Source organism: Spermophilus citellus, assembly GCF_964194105.1.
Source record: "Spermophilus citellus genome assembly, chromosome: 14".
Classification (NCBI taxonomy): domain Eukaryota; kingdom Metazoa; phylum Chordata; class Mammalia; order Rodentia; family Sciuridae; genus Spermophilus; species Spermophilus citellus.
In genome coordinates, this window is record NC_138194.1 from 92347904 (window position 1) to 92364595 (window position 16692).

A 16692-nucleotide genomic window follows, 5' to 3' on the forward strand; every position below is an offset into this window, starting at 1 on the left:
CTGCTGGGTTCTTTTCCCTGTTCTCTTCGGTAGGGGCGAAAGATCATCCTGCTTGACAGGGTCAGTGTTGAGGATCACAAAACAGACACTGGTGTCAGGGACATGTTGGATCCTCTGCACAGGGTCTGGACAGTGCTGGGGCTTGGGGATGGTGGGTGTCACTTGGTCCTTGAAGGTCACTCTGAGCAGAGCCAGGTAGGCAGTGTTAGACTTTGAACTGGACACTACCGGTTGGCATGGACAGCTGATGACAGGTCATAGTCCCTGGAACCCGTGAGTAGGTCAAGTGGCAGGTCATTGGTAGGCAAGGGAAGAGAGCCTCATGCCAGCTGGAGGGAGTGGACAGCTGCACTGGCCAGCATAGGCCTACTGTGCTTCTGCAGCTAACAGGCAGGATTAGCCTCTCAGGTCTGTTGGTGGCTTAGGAAGTTGGTAGCTCCAATATGTGTTGGCCTTAGTGCTGGGCTTCCTGAAGGACAGTGGCAGTTCCCATAAGCACTCAGGTCACCTGGGGCCACCAGGGATTTGACTGAGTAGGGCTTGGGGCCTGGTAGTGGTAGGCTTCCTGGTTGCGTCCTGCCAGTGGACCTTCCCCGACCTGCTGTCCTCACCTCCTCGTGTGGTGGAGTCCTCTGGCTCTCACACGCTGCTCCCACCCACGGCTCCCAGATGCACAACATCTGTGCAAGTGACTGGATTCGATACATACAGCTAGTGCTCTCTGAGGCAAGGAACCGGGCTCTGGCTCCATCTGGGACCTAGGAGACTGCTTGCATCAGCATCGTTGGCTTGGCGAGATGGCGGCCCTGCTGCGGTTTGCTTTCAGCTTTCCCCGAGAAGGACTGAGGGAAGGACGTCCTCCTGTGGAGCATCTGCATAGTTTAGCCCGACAGTCCAACCAGGCGAGCTGACTGGGAGCCTGCCTTGTGGTCGGGAACCCTGAGGCTGTTCGGTTCCTTGCTCAAGGGTATTTTCTCGGGAGAAGGCAGAGCAGGAAACCATGAACTCCCGGTGTTTTATCCAAACTCGGCCACTCCAGCTGAAGGGCTAGGCCTTCTCCAGAAGAGTGTGTGGAGCCAGCACCTCCTGCTGTGGAATGCTTGCTGGGTCCTTAGAACTGGGGGTCTTTCTTGTCCCTCAGGAGGCATGGACTAGTGCTGGTCCCCAGGAGATATCAGAGTCAGGATGTAGGAGGTGCCCTTGGGGACACCAGGGCTTACCACCTAGGGTCATGGGTGTTGTGCTGCTGTGGCTGGCCAGGGAGGGGGCTGCTGAGGATCTGGGGAGACTTTCAGGGCTGGGAGATTCCGCTGGGTCAGCAGTGGTGAGCAGAGCTCTCCTGGATGGGGGGATCTCTGCCAGGAAGGTGAGCGTGGGAGTGGAGGTGCATCATGGACCCTCTCCTGCTTTCTGCCTTCCCGGGCCTTCTCTCCCCAACCCTTCCATGGCGGCCCTGTGGTTGCTGTGCCTTGCTTATCACATGGCCCATGGCTCTGTTTTTCTCCTTTTATCAGTTACTTCCTGGAACAACACCACCGTGGTGGTCTGGGTTATCGCCTGCTCCCCATGGTAGGGTGAGTGTGGGCTCAGGGACCAGAAGACACACAACGGTTACAGACAAGACTCCCCCAGTGTCTGTGAGGAGGCTGCTCCCTGTGGACGTGAGTCTGGCAGCAAGTCACCATTTGTTAAGCCAGGATCTGTGCAGGGGTCAAGGCAAACATGGTTCCATGCAGACCTCAAAACAGAGCTGCTGGGTGGGTGTTGTCTTTATGGTCTGTTTACTGCTGGAGTCACTGGGCACACAGAGTCAAGGCCCGAGAGTGTCCCCAGGGACAACAGGAAGCATTTGAACACAGTTCTGTCTGACTACAAAGCCATGGGACCTGGGCCTGAGAGGCACAACCTCTTATTGCTTGTTGGAGGGCCTCCCATCCCACCCTGTGACTGTGACCTTGGAGAGATGACCTCTCTTCTCTGAGCCGTAGTACCCTCATTGGAAGGGAACTGAATAGTTTCTCTTCTAAGCTGGGACCCTTGGGGTTGTCAAAGGGGCTTTGTCACACTTACGTTGGGTGACAGCTGTGACACGGGGAAACCAGACATGGCCATCAGGACAGCACCACGTTTAGTGGCCGCAGGACTCACCAGTTAGATGGCAGGTCCTGCAGCTGCTGCTCCCATGGCTGCTGGGTCTGGTGTTGATGCTGCCTGTGCCCAAAGCGGCTCCCGCGGTTCTCCATTCACGGTTGCGCAGTTCGCATCTCTGCTCGGAGCCCACAAGCTTGTTGGCCGGTCCCATCTGAGCTGCTTGACAGGATGTCTGTCTTGCTGAGCCAGGATGTCTCAGACTGTGCTTTTCCTCAATGGGTCCCCGTGGTGATTGACAGCCCATGCTCTAGTCCTTGGGGCTGCCCTCCTGCCCATGTGGACCCTCAGTTGCTGTTGTCAGACATGGCTCAGTGCCCTCCTGTTTTCCCACAGCGTCCACTCTTCTGGGTTTCAGTGACCAGCTTAGGGCTGCTTCAGAGCTGCTGTTTGAATACCTGGAAGGAGCCTGCTTGACCTCCTAATCTGGTGAGGTGGATGAGACCCTTCTGCTTACATTTGAAGAAACCCAGGTTCAGAGACATCCAAAGCTGTCATGGTTGTTCCCAGAGAGCTCAGAAGCTGTGCGTGCACATGGACACGTCAGCCTTCTGCCCCTGCTTGGCCAGAGTTTCTTGGTGCGCTGATGAGGAGTGAGGGTGCTTTTAGTGGACAGGCAAGCTTCTGTTAAACAAAATAATTGTTTTATGTTATTTTGGTAAGTTCAGGAAAAAATCCCACAAATGCCTTTGATTTTGCAGATATTACTGCTTAGGATAAAGATATTTAAGAAAGAATATCTTCATCTTTGTAAAAATGCTACGTAACAAAAGTGGCCTTCACCTTTCTGAAGAGGACTCAATTTGAAGCCCAGGTCCTTGATTAGATTTTGCTCTGTTGGCCAAGTGACCCCTGCCATGTCATGGGGGCAGGGTCTGTGAGTCTGTGACATGGGTAACTCTATATCCTCCTCAGGTCAGCTGAGACTTTATTTTTTTATTTTTATTTTTTTTTTTAAGAGAGAGAGAGAGAGAGAGAGAGAGAGAGAGAATTTTTAATATTTATTTTTTTTTAGTTATCGGCGGTCACAACATCTTTTTGTTTGTATGTGGTGCTGAGGATCGAACCCAGGCCGCACGCATGCCAGGCGAGCGCGCTACCGCTTGAGCCACATCCCCAGCCCTCAGCTGAGACTTTAGTTCATTGTGATTCTGGAAGATTTGTGAGAAGTGACTGTACTCGTTGGTCTAAAGCTAAATTAAGGACCACAAGAATCCCAGAGCACTAGTGCTTTATAATCCCATAATTCTGTTGGCTGCAGCTACTGATCTTGGCCCTGCCTAGTCTACATAATGATCAAGCACCGATATTTCCCCATCAACCTCTGTCACGTTCTCTGAGGTTGAATTATGGCAGTAAATATCACCCCTATGCACTCAGTGGATGAGATTGTCATTACTTTTCTTTCACTCATTTCTCCTTAATACATAGAGGATAATTTTACCTCTGCCATGAGTTTATTGTGAGAGTTAGAGAAGGGTATACGTTCAAGGACTCGATTCAGTGTCTGACATATAATACGCACTGAAGAAATATTAGCTATTTTTAAGTAAAAAGCTAAAGTGCAATAATTAGAAGATCAAAACAGGCACAGAGAAACAAAAAATAGTGAGGATGATTGAGGCACTAAAATTTAAACATATGTTAAGTTTTTATCTCTGAACTTGCTAGTTGGCATGTGCTGAGTAGGTGATATTTATGTCTAAATTAAGGATTGGCAAACAATTCCTCTGGGGCTGGGGAGTAAATGTCTTTGGCTTTCGGAATCTAGGTAATATGTAAATCAGTGGGTGTGGCCTCCGTAAGCTGTAGGTTGTCCTTGGTCTAAAGGAAGGGGCCTGTTTGCTTTGGAGAGACTGGGAGTTCTTCTGGATCATAAACATTGTAAAAAACGTTTATTGCAAGATGTGAATTCACCTGAGACTTGTCAAGCAGCTTATGGACAGCGCTTTCTCGAGGTTTTATAGGAAATTTAGCAGAAGGCCTTCCCATGGCTCGTTCACTGAGCACACGTTTATTGCGGGTGTCCTCCGCTCTGACATTGACAGATAATAAAATCTACAGGCATTGCATTTTAGCAGGAGGTACAACAATGGCAAGCGGTGATCTCAGTGATGCCAGAGGGAACTGTTCTCAGTGCTGGGTGAACTGTCCCATCTCTGAATTACACTCTGGTCTCAGTGGTCATTTGGAATTTGGGTCCTACAGACCTGGGTCAGGCATGGTCATTTAGCAATCTGCCATTGGAGTGGCTGTGTCAAAGAGGTCCTTGCCCTCTTGGACATCCACGTGTAACTATTGGAGGATAGAGCCAAATCACACAGGATTTGGAACTTGGCTGTTTTATAGCTGTGTGGTCTTACTAAGTTCCTTCACCTCTCTGACCTTCATTTGGTTCATCTGTAGATGTGACACCTTCAGATCTCTCTCTAGTTCGTACCCAGCACTGGCCAACCAGCATTTGCTCTGTAAGTGTTAGCTCCTTCTCCAGGGGCCCAGGAGGCTGCTGGCCTCACCGTTGGAGCTATCTCCTGACTTTCTCCTTGAAGGCATGTGGGGGTGAGAATCGCAGCCCCCTCCTCCTGAGTCTTCAGTGTAAGAAAGCTTGAGAAAACAGCGGCCTGTGGAATTCCAGAGTTAATGGCGGGAGCCACTGCAGTGGGGTCTCTGACCTCCCTGGTCACCCCCCAGTGAGTTTGGAGGCAACGGAAGGTCTGTAATCACGGCAGGAAAGCAGTCTCACACTCTGAAGCCAGGTCCTGACCTTGACCCCTGGAAGTCTCAGGAGGGTGGGTGTGTTGGGCCTCTTCCCTACAGGCTACCTGCAGGCTAACCTGAGCTGCGCTGGGCAGGACGTTTTGGGAGAAGAAAAGCATGTTTGCTGGAGTCTGAAAATGGTTCTCAGCTGCGCCTGGGAGGGGCGGAGTGAGGGGCTATGAGAAGTTGAAGGGTGACCTCGTCACCCTAAAAGACAGGAGAAAACATTTTGTTATTCTGACGTGAAGACCCCCGTGACGTGTTCAGCCAGGAGCACTGGGGAGGGATCAGAGGTAGATTTGTCGGCTGACACTGTCTCAGGACACATCCTCTGATGGTGGCTCATGGCATCTTCAGGGACCAGGCGTTTGCAGGCTAGAGCAGGGCAGTGAAGCACCCTGTTATGATGTTGGGGACCAGACTGGGGCTGTCATCCATGCGCCACACTGGGTTGGACTCATGTCAGGCAGGTGAGCCGAGTGTGGCCCTTTCCTGCCACTCTGGGACTTGGAGTGGCTGTGGTGAGCCTGTGAGGAGCTTGGTGGCCCTGGCTGGGCGTGGGTGTCCCTGTCAACCTGCTGGCTGTCTCACCTCCTGCCCTGCCAGAAAGTGGATTATTTCCAGTGGTGGAGGGTGAGGGGTGGGCTGGGGGTTTCTTCCCCCTTTTTTGTCGGACTGTTGGCTGCTTGCTGGGGCCGGGTGTCTTTTCCTCCGTCTCTCCACCTGCCACTCTCCGGCACCGCTGGGGGTTCTTCCTTCCAGGACGTGTTGTGACCAGTGCTGGGGACGCTGAGGTGCTCGGTCCCAGCTCTGTGCTTCTCTCCCTCTGCCTTCCACTGTCTTTCAGAAAGCCTTTTTGTGTTCCGGAATCTGTTGTAGATTTGGGACAGTTTCTCTGCATAATGTGAATTGTCTAGATCTGAAACACAAGTGTCACTGAGTCAATGCCCTGTTCCCACCCCCAGGATTGGCACCTGCTTGGGATGTGGCTTGCTTGCTTGCTTTGGATGGTTGCTTTTGAAGGGGAAAAAAAAGAGACATGGCATTGTCTTAGACAGAGGGACACTTACCAGTTGGGTGAACAGGACTTTTCTGGCCTTGGCAGTGGGAGTCCTGTGTTCTGGGAGCCCCTCAGTCCTACGCGTCAGGGTGGTGGTCCACCCTACCTGTGCTGAGATGGCACCCTGGACAGCTCGCGGCCCTCCTGTATTTACTTGGCGGCTTCAGACTGTGCGTGTCCTTCATCAATGGGGGCCACTCCAAGCCCAGGTCCTGTGTCCTGTCCTCCAGGAGCTGACAGCTCGGCTTGGTGTGAGTGGGGCATTTCAGTTCTCACCTTTCCACGGTGTGTGTCTACCTCTGGTCTTTTCTGGCCCCTTAAAAGACCCCCTTGGTAGACAGTTCCCGAGTTAGCACCCCAGTCGCCAGGTGGCAAGCTTAGGACCTCATCAGTTAGGAGGACGCAGCTCACTCTGGCCAAGGGCTGGGTGCGCAGGGCCTGGCCAGCTTTGGCAGTTCTGGGGTAGGGGTGTGCCCCCATTTCACTGCTGAGAGACTGAGGCCAGGAAGAGAGGTGGCCCTTTTGGTTCATCCAGGGTAGGTAGGATGCGATCTGTGCCAACAGGATCTATTTTCAACAGGGTCCCTGTGTTTTGACACTATGCAAGTATGTGGGACTCGGCAGATCAAAACACAGGGCTCCTTGTTGAAAAATGACTAAGATTTCTGTACAGCGTCAGTGCTAGCATATGTTTAGGGGTCTGACTGGGCCAGCTTTTTAGGTGGTTTAAGGAACTCATGCTGTTTTGGGAGGTAGAGGGATAGGGTGGTGCTTAAGTATGTCGCCTCCTCCTGCTTTATCCTCTTTTTTTTTTTTTTTTTTTTTTGTGGTACTAGGGATTGAACCCAGGACCTTGTGCATTCAAGGCAAGCACTCTACCCACTGAGCTAGATTCCCCAGCCCATCTCCTCCTGCTTTATCACCCTGGCAAATGACAACAGCCTGGGCCCTTTCACCTGCTCTTTGGTGTGCTGCGATTCACTGTCTTTGCTGGAGGCTGATTGGATTCAGGGATGTGGACCACCTGTGTGTTATCCAGGGGTGACATCCATGGAGCCCCACCTGGAGAAGAGACTTGTTCCCCAGTGCCTGTCTTTGGGTCCTGGAGTGACGACGGTTCTTTTTGTACACCTTTTATTCCTTCCGACACAGCTGTAAGGTTTGCACATTCATTGGTCATCTCTCCATTCAACCAGTATCCACTGAGCACCTGTTAAGCGCAGGGCTGAGACATCGAGGACCCTTAGGCTCTGTTAAGTTCACGTATTTGCTGTCTCCTGACATTTCCCATGGCTTCATCTCATTTAATTGCAGTCACAATCCTGCCAGGTTGCTTCTGTTACCCATGGAGGTCCAGTCTCCCACTGTAGATTTACCCAACCTAGTCGGAGTCTTCTCTGTTACATGCAACCAGGTACAGTGGTTTCAGGGCATCTAATTGGGCCCACCTGATTTGAATCCTGGCTCTACCATTGGTGAATGTGGCTTCAGGCAAGTTGTCTGACTCGTCTTGACCTCTTGTTTCCCTTTCTGTAACATAAGGTTCTAATCTTTCTTAGGTGTGGGAAGGTTTTGAGGTTTAAATAAGATACATTTAGCACTGCACCGAACACATACCAAGGGTGCCCTGAAGCCTGGTCATCGATCTGACCACCACTTCACAGGGGACCTTACAGCTGTTGAGAGAGGATCAGGACCTTGCTGACTGTCATGCAGTTGGTTTTCAGCAGCTCTTGGGATGACCCGGGCCAGTCTTCCTCCAGACCGAGCAGCTTCCCCCACTCTGCTTTCATGACCAGCCCCTGCTGGCTCCCTGGGTTACATTCTTGTTCCTGTAGGTTCCTTTGTCCTTGTTGGTAATCTGAGGGAATCTTGAGAGCCCAAGCAAGACAAGGGGGGGGAGGGGAGGAATCCTGGCTGCCATTTGCAGATTTAATTACGGCATTCCTGGGGTTTCATCTGCTCTCTAGTTAGCACCAAAATAAATCCTCCAAATGGCTGTGAGGGGTCCAGTTGACACTGCATTTTGAATTGGATGGCCCCCAGCATTCTGCATCTTCCTGAGGATGATAAATGTTTAGATAGCAACACTGTGGTAGAGGGGCAAATTGGGAGGAAGTCTGGCTTAGGCCCAGCAGATTGTGCCCCTTTGGTGTGACGAGTGGGTGAGAAATGGCTTTAAGGACACCTCTGATGTCCTTGGAGGGGGTGGGCTCTCTTCTGGGGACTAGAGATGCCTGTCACCTCTGCGGTCTGATGTTTGAGCCTGGTTTTGATCAATTCTGTCAAATGTCAGGATCTTGAACTTAATAATGGCTGGGAATGTTGAAAGGCAGGCATGAATAGCTGGGTTCTTATGTGAGTTTTCCCTACACACTTTTTTTTTTTTTTTTTGTCTTGGGGACTGAATCCAGGGGAGCTTTACCACTGAGATATATCCCCAACCCTTTTTATTTTGTATTTTGAGATGGGGGTCTCAGTCAATTGCCCAGGTTGGCCTTAAACTTGTGATGGTCCTGCCTCAGCCTCCCCAGTCACTGGGATTATAGGTACACCACCACATCTGGTTAGATTTTTTTTCCCTTTTTTTTCTGCATCCCTGGGGATCAAACCTAAGGTCTCATGCATGCTAGACAGGCGTTCTACCATTGAGCTACATCTCCAGCGAGTCTTTGGCTTTACTGAAAACCTGCTGTATGCTAGGATCTAAGTGATTCTTCTAGCAACCCCAAGGGGTGAATGCCTCGTGGTCTTCATGTGGCAGGGTTCGACAGGCTGAGGGTCAGGACTCAGCTGGCATCCCACTCTCCCCTGGGACTCCTGGGCACAGGCTTCCCACCCTAGAAGTCTCAATGTTCAGCGCCCTCAGTGCGGGGCCTCTGGCTCCATAAGGACAGCAGGAGCCCTTGACCTGCAGGAGGCTCTTGTGCCTGAAGGAAGTTCCAGGAACCTGCTGTTTACAGTCCCGGTTCTCCTGCGGGGTCTCCGGAAGCCATAGCCAGCCGCCGGCCAGCACTCTGGAGGATGACAGGAAGTTATAGCGCAGCTCTATTGGCCTGCAGGGTGGACACTGAAAGGGGGCGTGGCAGGCCGTGGGGTGGAAAGGAAGAACCTACTCCAAACAGCTCAGAGGATCATGGATGGACTCCTGGCGTTTTACACGGTGCTTTACAGGAGCAGATTGGATCAGGAAGCCCGGGCTGCGGTGATCATGGGACATATTCATATTTTTCCATTTAGTCATCACCACCTTAAAGGACTCTGTTTTCTTTTCTTTTCTTTCTTTTTTTTTTTTTAGAGAGAGAGTGAGAGAGGAGAGAGAGAGAGAGAGAGAGAGAATTTTTAATATTTATTTTTTAGTTCTTGGTGGACACAACATCTTTGTTTGTATGTGGTGCTGAGGATCGAACCCGGGCCGCACGCATGCCAGGCGAGCGCGCCACCACTTGAGCCACATCCCCAGCCCAAGGACCCTGTTTTCTAAGTGTCACCTGGTGATTGTGGATTTGGGGTTTTCTGAGCCAAGATTTTATGGACGGTGGGAGGAGGGATTGACTGGGCTGAGGGAGGGGACCGAGCGGGTGTTGTCTGACCAAAAGGAAAAGTGCTCCTTGCCCACCAGCTTCCTCCCCGGATCTGTGCGCAGGGCCCCTCTGGCTCAGCTCCTGCTCTGGGACCTTCCTGGTCTGGCGTTGAGGTCCCGCGCCTTGCAGTGACTAAGGAGGAAATTCCTTTTGGGTTATACCGCGGCCGTTCTTCCTCTGCAGCCTCCTGTGTCTCGGTTTTGTGACTGCTGCCTCATCTTTTTGGAATCTTCCTTTTCCTTTCTTCATTTGGTGCTAGATCAAGGCCGAGCTGTGGTGCGACTCCACCATAGAAACCGCAGTTCTGCTCCACGGGCAGTCACTTTGGGCGTCCTGTTTGGAAGATGCTCGGCTGTTGGGACCTGGACCCCGTTCCTTGTTCCTGCATTGGCAGCATCTGCCCATTCACACTGGGTTCGTAATGCCCAGCGGGACTCGTGGTTAAATGTTCCCATCGTCTGGGACCCTGAGGTGGGACCTGTCAGGACTGATGCAGAGGCTTCTTGCTGTGGCTGGACGAGTGGGGCAGGGGGCCACTGTCACAGCCGCCAGGCAGCTTCTGATGTTGGCAGAGGCAGGAGCTGACGCCCCCCTCTCCTGTGAAGCTTTCTGACTCCATTTCCCTCTCGCTGTCTTCCGTCCGTCTTGACCTTGAACCAGCTGCAGGGTCTGCAGAGCCCCCTCTGACTTCCCTGGCAGTTATTGCTCTGTCCTCTCAGCTCAGGGACACTTTTTCCTTTTGTTTTCCAAGTGGCTCCTGCCATTCTGGGTCTCCCCGGTGAGCCCCTGAGCATTTCTGGCCAAAGCACCCTGTTCGGGTCCACCTTATATTTCAGATCCCTTAATCGGAGGTTGGTTCATGTTTGCTGATGGACCAAGGGCTCTCAAGGGACCTGGTTGAGGCTTTTAAAAATTAAAGGGCCCGGGGTCAGGCCGACCACGGTCTTGTTGCCTGCTGTTTGCCTTGGGAGCCTCCGAGGTGCGAAGGGCTGGCCGCCTGCTGTGTTCCCGGGGCAGTTACTGGAAAGCAGGGCCTGCCTCTCCTCCAGTCGGTGGAAGGAGAGGAAGACAGACTGAAAGTGTTTCATGGGCTCCGCTCAGAGACAGCAGCCTGGGTTTGAATCCGTGGCTTCATGTGACCCCAGAAGGGTTAATTCTAAGTGGCAGTTTTCCCAGCTGCAGAATGGCCCGTGATTTTGGGACCAGGTGGAAGCAGGGTGCTGCAGAACCACAGAGGGACAGGAAGACGGTTTTCTGATGGAGGGCGGGTCCCAAGGTGCTGGGCGTGGGGTGCTGGGGAGGGTCTCTGCACGCTGTGTCCTCTCTTACCTGCTGGGCTGTGGCTGGAAGAGCCCTTAGCAGCGTCCCCTGGAGTGGGTCCATTGGAGGACGAGGAGCGATGGTGGGAGCAGCCGTCTGTTACGGGATGTGGTCATGGGAACCTGCGTGGGGAAGTGATGCTTTGGAAGCCTGTTTTTGTCCCTGAACAGATGGACTAGCTTTGGAGAGCAGTGTGTCACCTTGGCCCCTCTGAGCTCTGATGACCTCATCTGCTGACTGGGGGTCAGAATCTCTGCTTTGAGGGGGGCACTGTGAAATCCTGACCCGAATGATTGCTCCTCTAGGAAGCTGACAAAGAATGCTGGTTTCCTTCCTGCTTTTCTTAATGGCCTTTTGCTGGTAAATCTCTGTCCAATTTGACAATACATGAAGCTCTCACCAGTCAGATCTGCTAAATTAAATGGCTTCCTGATCATGATAATTAGATTAGTAACTAATAATCACAGCTGACATTTATCTAGTGCTTATTAACTCTTGGGCCATTCAAATTAGGCCTCATCTGTTATGTGATTTAATTCCTGTAACAATCCTAGGAGGAATAGAGCTATAATTAGCCCCATTTTATAAATGAGAGAAAAAATGGAGGCTCAGAGAGGTTAACTATAGTCTCTGAGGTCGCACAGCTAACACTGAGCTGGCATTCCAGTTATAACAGGTTGGCTCGAGAGCTTGTGCTGCTGTTATCTACTGTGCTGGCCTGCCAGTCTTGGTGATCCTGTGTGGTAAAGGAAAATAGAAATCATTGCTAGGCACTCCAGCACTGGAATGTTGGTGGGCCAAGCCCCTATGATGGTAGGAGCTCGGGGAAGGGAGGGAGAAGGACTTGGCTTCAGTTCCCCAGAGTCTCTCAGTTCCAGAGCCTGTGCTCAAAGTCTGGAACGGGCTGGACCCACAGACACCCTCTCCTCTCCCTGCTCTGGACCATGCAGAGGTGCAGAGGAAGCCGGGCAGCTCAGACTTCCAGAACTGGGTGCCCTGCTGTCTGCGTCTTTGAGTAACTTCTCGTTCACAGTCAGTCTCTGTTCTGGGCATTGGAGTCCTGGACCGGGTCAGTTGAGTGGATTCAGGTGGGTCTGTGTTGGCACTCGCCCTGGAGTCACCAGGGGTAAGCATGCTCCTGAGCGCTGGGACTCTGACCTGCAGAACACAAGGGGCCGCTGGTCCCCAGCTCCCATCCGCTAACCTGACTGGGCCAGCCTGGGACTTGGGACCCTGCATACCTGAAGCTGAGTGGTTTGGCCCTGCAGGGTGCACTGGGGGTCCTGGTCTCCCTGCAGGGTGGACTGGGGGTCCTGGTCTCCCTGCAGGGTGCATTGGGGGTCCTGGTCTCCCTGCAGGGTGCACTGGGGGTCCTGGTCTCCCTGCAGGGTGCACTGGGGGTCCTGGTCTCCCTGCAGGGTGCATTGGGGGTCCTGGTCTCCCTGCAGGGTGCACTGGGGGTCCTGGTCTCCCTGCAGGGTGGACTGGGGGTCCTGGTCTCCCTGCAGGGTGCACTGGGGGTCCTGGTCTCCCTGCAGGGTGGACTGGGGGTCCTGGTCTCCCTGCAGGGTGCATTGGGGGTCCTGGTCTCCTTGCAGGGTGCACTGGGGGTCCTGGTCTCCCTGCAGGGTGCATTGGGGGTCCTGGTCTCCCTGCAGGGTGGACTGGGGGTCCTGGTCTCCTTGCAGGGTGCACTGGGGGTCCTGGTCTCCTTGCAGGGTGGACTGGGGGTCCTGGTCTCTGCCAGCCCTATCTTCATGAGCTCAGGAGGGCAAGGAGCTTTTTCAAAAGCCAACGTTGAGCTGGAGCTCAGCCCCCCTGTGTGTAACAGTGTGCCCTCCTTACATGCCACTGAACCCCCCTCTGCTTTTTGGGGTGCTGCTTAGGAATGTAGGGTTTCTGTCACGGGCTCGGGTTGGTGCTGTGTGTGACATCCTGGCTCCTTTGGCCTCAGACTCTTTATCTTAATTGTTGGTGGGGGATCGACAGAAAGAGCTCCTTGTGTCCCATAAACTGTTTTAACGAACCTCACCGCCGGTCCTTGGGTGGGGCTGGTTGGTCCTGGATAAAGAATGGGTGCGGTTCAAAGTGGGGGAGTTGGTGGATGGGGCTGGGGGCTGCGGGCTTTTGGTGGAGCTCTGGGTCTGAGTGGCCTTAGTGAGGTGAGCCTTTGGGTCCCTCTCTCCACGTCTTGGAAGGCACAGTGGTCCCCCTGTTAGAAATAATGAGGAGTCGCAAGAAACCAAAAATGTGCTGGAAGTGGGTGGGCAAGGCAGACCTTTACTTCTGCCAGAAGGGTGGGCTGTGGAACCCTGCTAGCCAGCGCACCTGGGCCGGCAGTCCACCTGTGTATCTACCTACCTAACGCAGCACTCCCTTGGCCTTGATTGGAGGACTCAGGGGTACAATCTACGTGATTGGGTCATTTTAAAATTGGGGCGGGCAAAGGGGAAGGGCTACAATTAAAAATGGCTACAATGGGTTCCAACTAAGGCTGAAAACTATATTCTGAAAATGGACCCCCAGAATTTCAATTTCTCACCTCCCCCTTGCCCCCAGCCCACGCATTCTCAAGCATGCCTCGCTAGCTCTTGGTTCACAGTGCTGAAATCTGTACCAAACACAGAGCACTTAGGAGAGAGACATTTCTTGGAAAGTTCCAGAATACCAGCTGGGTGAATTTTTGAGCACTTCCCAAGTATCTCCTCCGTGGTCTGCGTGTTCATTCATGCTGTGCACACAACAGCCCTCCACGATCTCTGCTGTTATCACCTCTCCATTTTGCAGTGGAGGTCAGTTTCCTCCAGAGGCTCAGAGAAGGAATCTGCTGGAGGTCCCTCAGCAAGCGAGTGGCTGCGCACTGGGCTTTTACCGGGCAGAGCTGCAGGTGTGAGCCGTGAAGCACGCTGCGCAGCCCCCGCCTGGAAGTCCTTTCCTCTTTTGCTGCTTTGAGATTCAGTTCTTCTCTGTACCCTGGAGCCTTGTCTTCTGCTGGTTTGGCATGAGTGGTTTCCCAGTGACCTTGTCAGTTGTGAACCCCTCAGGGTCCGGACAGCATCGTCTCAGTGTCTGCTCCCAGCACCTGGCAATCACACTAGGGTCCCCTCTTCACCTGGCCCCATCCAGGGAGTCAGGCAAGATTGCTTGGAGTGTCCTGGCTGATGCTGTCCACGTGGGACCGCGAGTGTGTGGTGAAGGGGTTTTGATGGGGAAGGGGCAGCTAAGCCGAGGCCTGGAAGAATGCTGCAGGTTGGGCAGGCCTAGGCTGCCCATGGGTGGTCTGCAGGCCCTGCAGGTGTTGGCAGACCCTGCCAGGTAAAGCCTCCAGTTCAGAGCGCTTCCTCTGGCCCAGTCTGCTCCCTGCTGTGCAATTTCCTCCTCACTGTCTGCTGGGGAAAATGGAAAACAGCTGGCCAGAGTCCTTGACACCACCTAGCAGGCACTCTAAGAAGGGCTCAGTGGAATTAAGTCCACAACAGTCTTTCCTCTGCTCCACATGCTGTGTCCCTGGTGACCTCCAGTGTCTCCAGAGGCTTCTATGAGGGATGGCTGGGGTGCACAGGGGCTGTCATCCACCGTGTGCAGTTCCCAGCAGTCCAGGGGTCTTTAGGTGACCCTGCCTCTCTGTGGCTCCTGTTACCACCAGATGAACAGACTTGAGACAGTGTTTGGGTTTGTTATACCGTGGCTCAAAACGATAGTGGAGAACAGCAAAAACAAAATTTAAAAGTAGGCAAACAACTTGAATACACACTTCTTCAGAGAAGGTAAATCTGCTCAGTATCATTGGTCATAGGGAGGTGTGAATTAAACCATGAGACGTGTGTCCCTGTATATGCATTTGGATGACTGTGATTAAAAAAAAAAAACCAGCAGTGACAATTAAAAAAAAAAAAAAAACAAAGCAAGTGTTGGTGAGGATGTGGAGAAATTGGAGTCCTTCTCATGGCTGGTGAGAATGCAAGATGGCGCAGCCTTCATGGAATGCAGTTTGCTGGTTCCTCAGAAAGTAAATAGAAAATCATCTTCTGACCCAGCGATTCTACTTCTAGGTGTGCATTGAAAATGTATGTCCAGACAGAAGCTTGGGCACCGGTGTCCCTAGCACTATTCCCCACAGCCTGGAGGTGGGTACAGCCCCACTGCCCTTTATGGGTGGAATGTTAGAAATAAGGAGGAGCTGCAAGAAACCAAACACGTGCTGGGAAGTGGGTGGGCAGGCAGACCTTTACCTCTGCAGAAGGGAGTGCTGTGGAGCTGGGCTAGCGAGAGCACCTGTGCGGGCAGTCCCAGGGTCTGTACACCTAACAGTGCTGTTTCACCCTGATTGGAGGACTCAGGGGAACATTCTGCGTGATTGGTTAACTTTAGAATTGGGATGGGCAAAGGGGAAGGGCTGCAATTAAAAATCAAATTAATTAAATTAAAAGGCTGAACACTATATTCTGAAAATGGACCACCTCCATTCTCCCAGGAGGAATGGGTAAACATTGTTCAGCCATAAAAGAGAGAGAGGCGCTGACGCAGGCTGCAGCATGGATGAGCCTCAAACACTGTGCCGGGTGAGAGAAGCCAGACCCAGTTCACATGCATGAGTCCATTTCCATGAGATTTCCAGAACTGGCAGATCTGCAGAGATGAATAGCAGATTGGTGGTTGTGGGGGAGGGGAGAAGTGCGTGCTCCATGGCTACAGGTTTATTTTGGGTGGTGAAGGTGTTCAGGAGTAGGAAAGGTGTTGCTTGTACCACATTGCAGATGTGCTAGATGCTGCTGAATCACATACTTTAAAATGGTCAAGTTTGCCTCACTTGAATTTCACCTCAATCAAAGCAACCAGCGGTGGCATCAGAGGTGAAAGGGGGAGTGTGGAGCATTTGCTTCACACGGGACTGTCTGGCACTTAATCCTGCTGGATGTTACAGAGATGGAATGAGTGCCCCTTGAGCCACATTTTATGGAGGAGGAAGTCAAGGCTGGGGCAGCCCACGGTGGGGAGGCCCGGGTGGTCTGCTACTCTGCCCACCGCTCTACAGCTCTCAGCACACACAGCCTGGGCTTGGTTTTGCTTTGCTTTGGGTTCCTGACTTGTGCTGGGGGCTGTGCTGGGCACCGTGGAAGCATGCCCTGCCCCTCCCTCCCAGCTCCATTCTACAAACTTTCGTGCAACTTCCACATATCCAAGTCCTCCGCAATCCAGCCCACCCTGGCCACTGGGCCAGTGGACTCTCATGTCCTGTTCATAGGAGGAAAAGATTTGTAGCTGAGAGAGAAGAGTGTTTTTGTTACTGTCCTGCCACTGGAGAAGAGATGTCTCCCAAGCAGGGCCCAAGGATGGAAAGGAATTTCAACATGCAATAGTCAGTGGCACAGTCAGAGGTTTATTTAGGGAAGTAGGTACACATTAGAGGGAGAATGGGGCAATCTCAGGGGATACACCTTTGGGATAAGGCAAGGAATATGCTGGGGGCCATCTCCAGAGCAGGAGGCAGCAGCCCACTGGTGTGGGGCATTAATATTTTTAGGGGGATGGATGGTTGCTGGGGACTAGAGGTGGAGCCAGGGTGGAGCTGCATAACGTTGCCAGTTTGTCCTGTGCTTGCAAATTGCCCTGGGGGAGTATGGGTGGGTCTCTGTTACAAGGGTGCGGATCAAGAGCACGGGCCAAGGGCATGTTGCTCAGGAGTTGGAATTTTCATGGGTGCTTTTTGCATTTAGTTGTTTATAGGCACTTCCTTTGTCACTCAGTGTTTCTCTCTTTATTCCCACATTCCTATCTCAGGTGTACGGCGTGCTCATGGGTGAATCTTCCCAAACCTCAGTA

At 52.6% G+C, this 16692-nt stretch overlaps 1 long non-coding RNA gene across 1 annotated transcript in view; it reads left to right on the forward strand.

The window, feature by feature from the left end:
- Nucleotides 1-16692, forward strand: part of LOC308633278 — a 399929-nt gene that overhangs the window by 61380 nt on the left and 321857 nt on the right. The window lies entirely within an intron of this gene.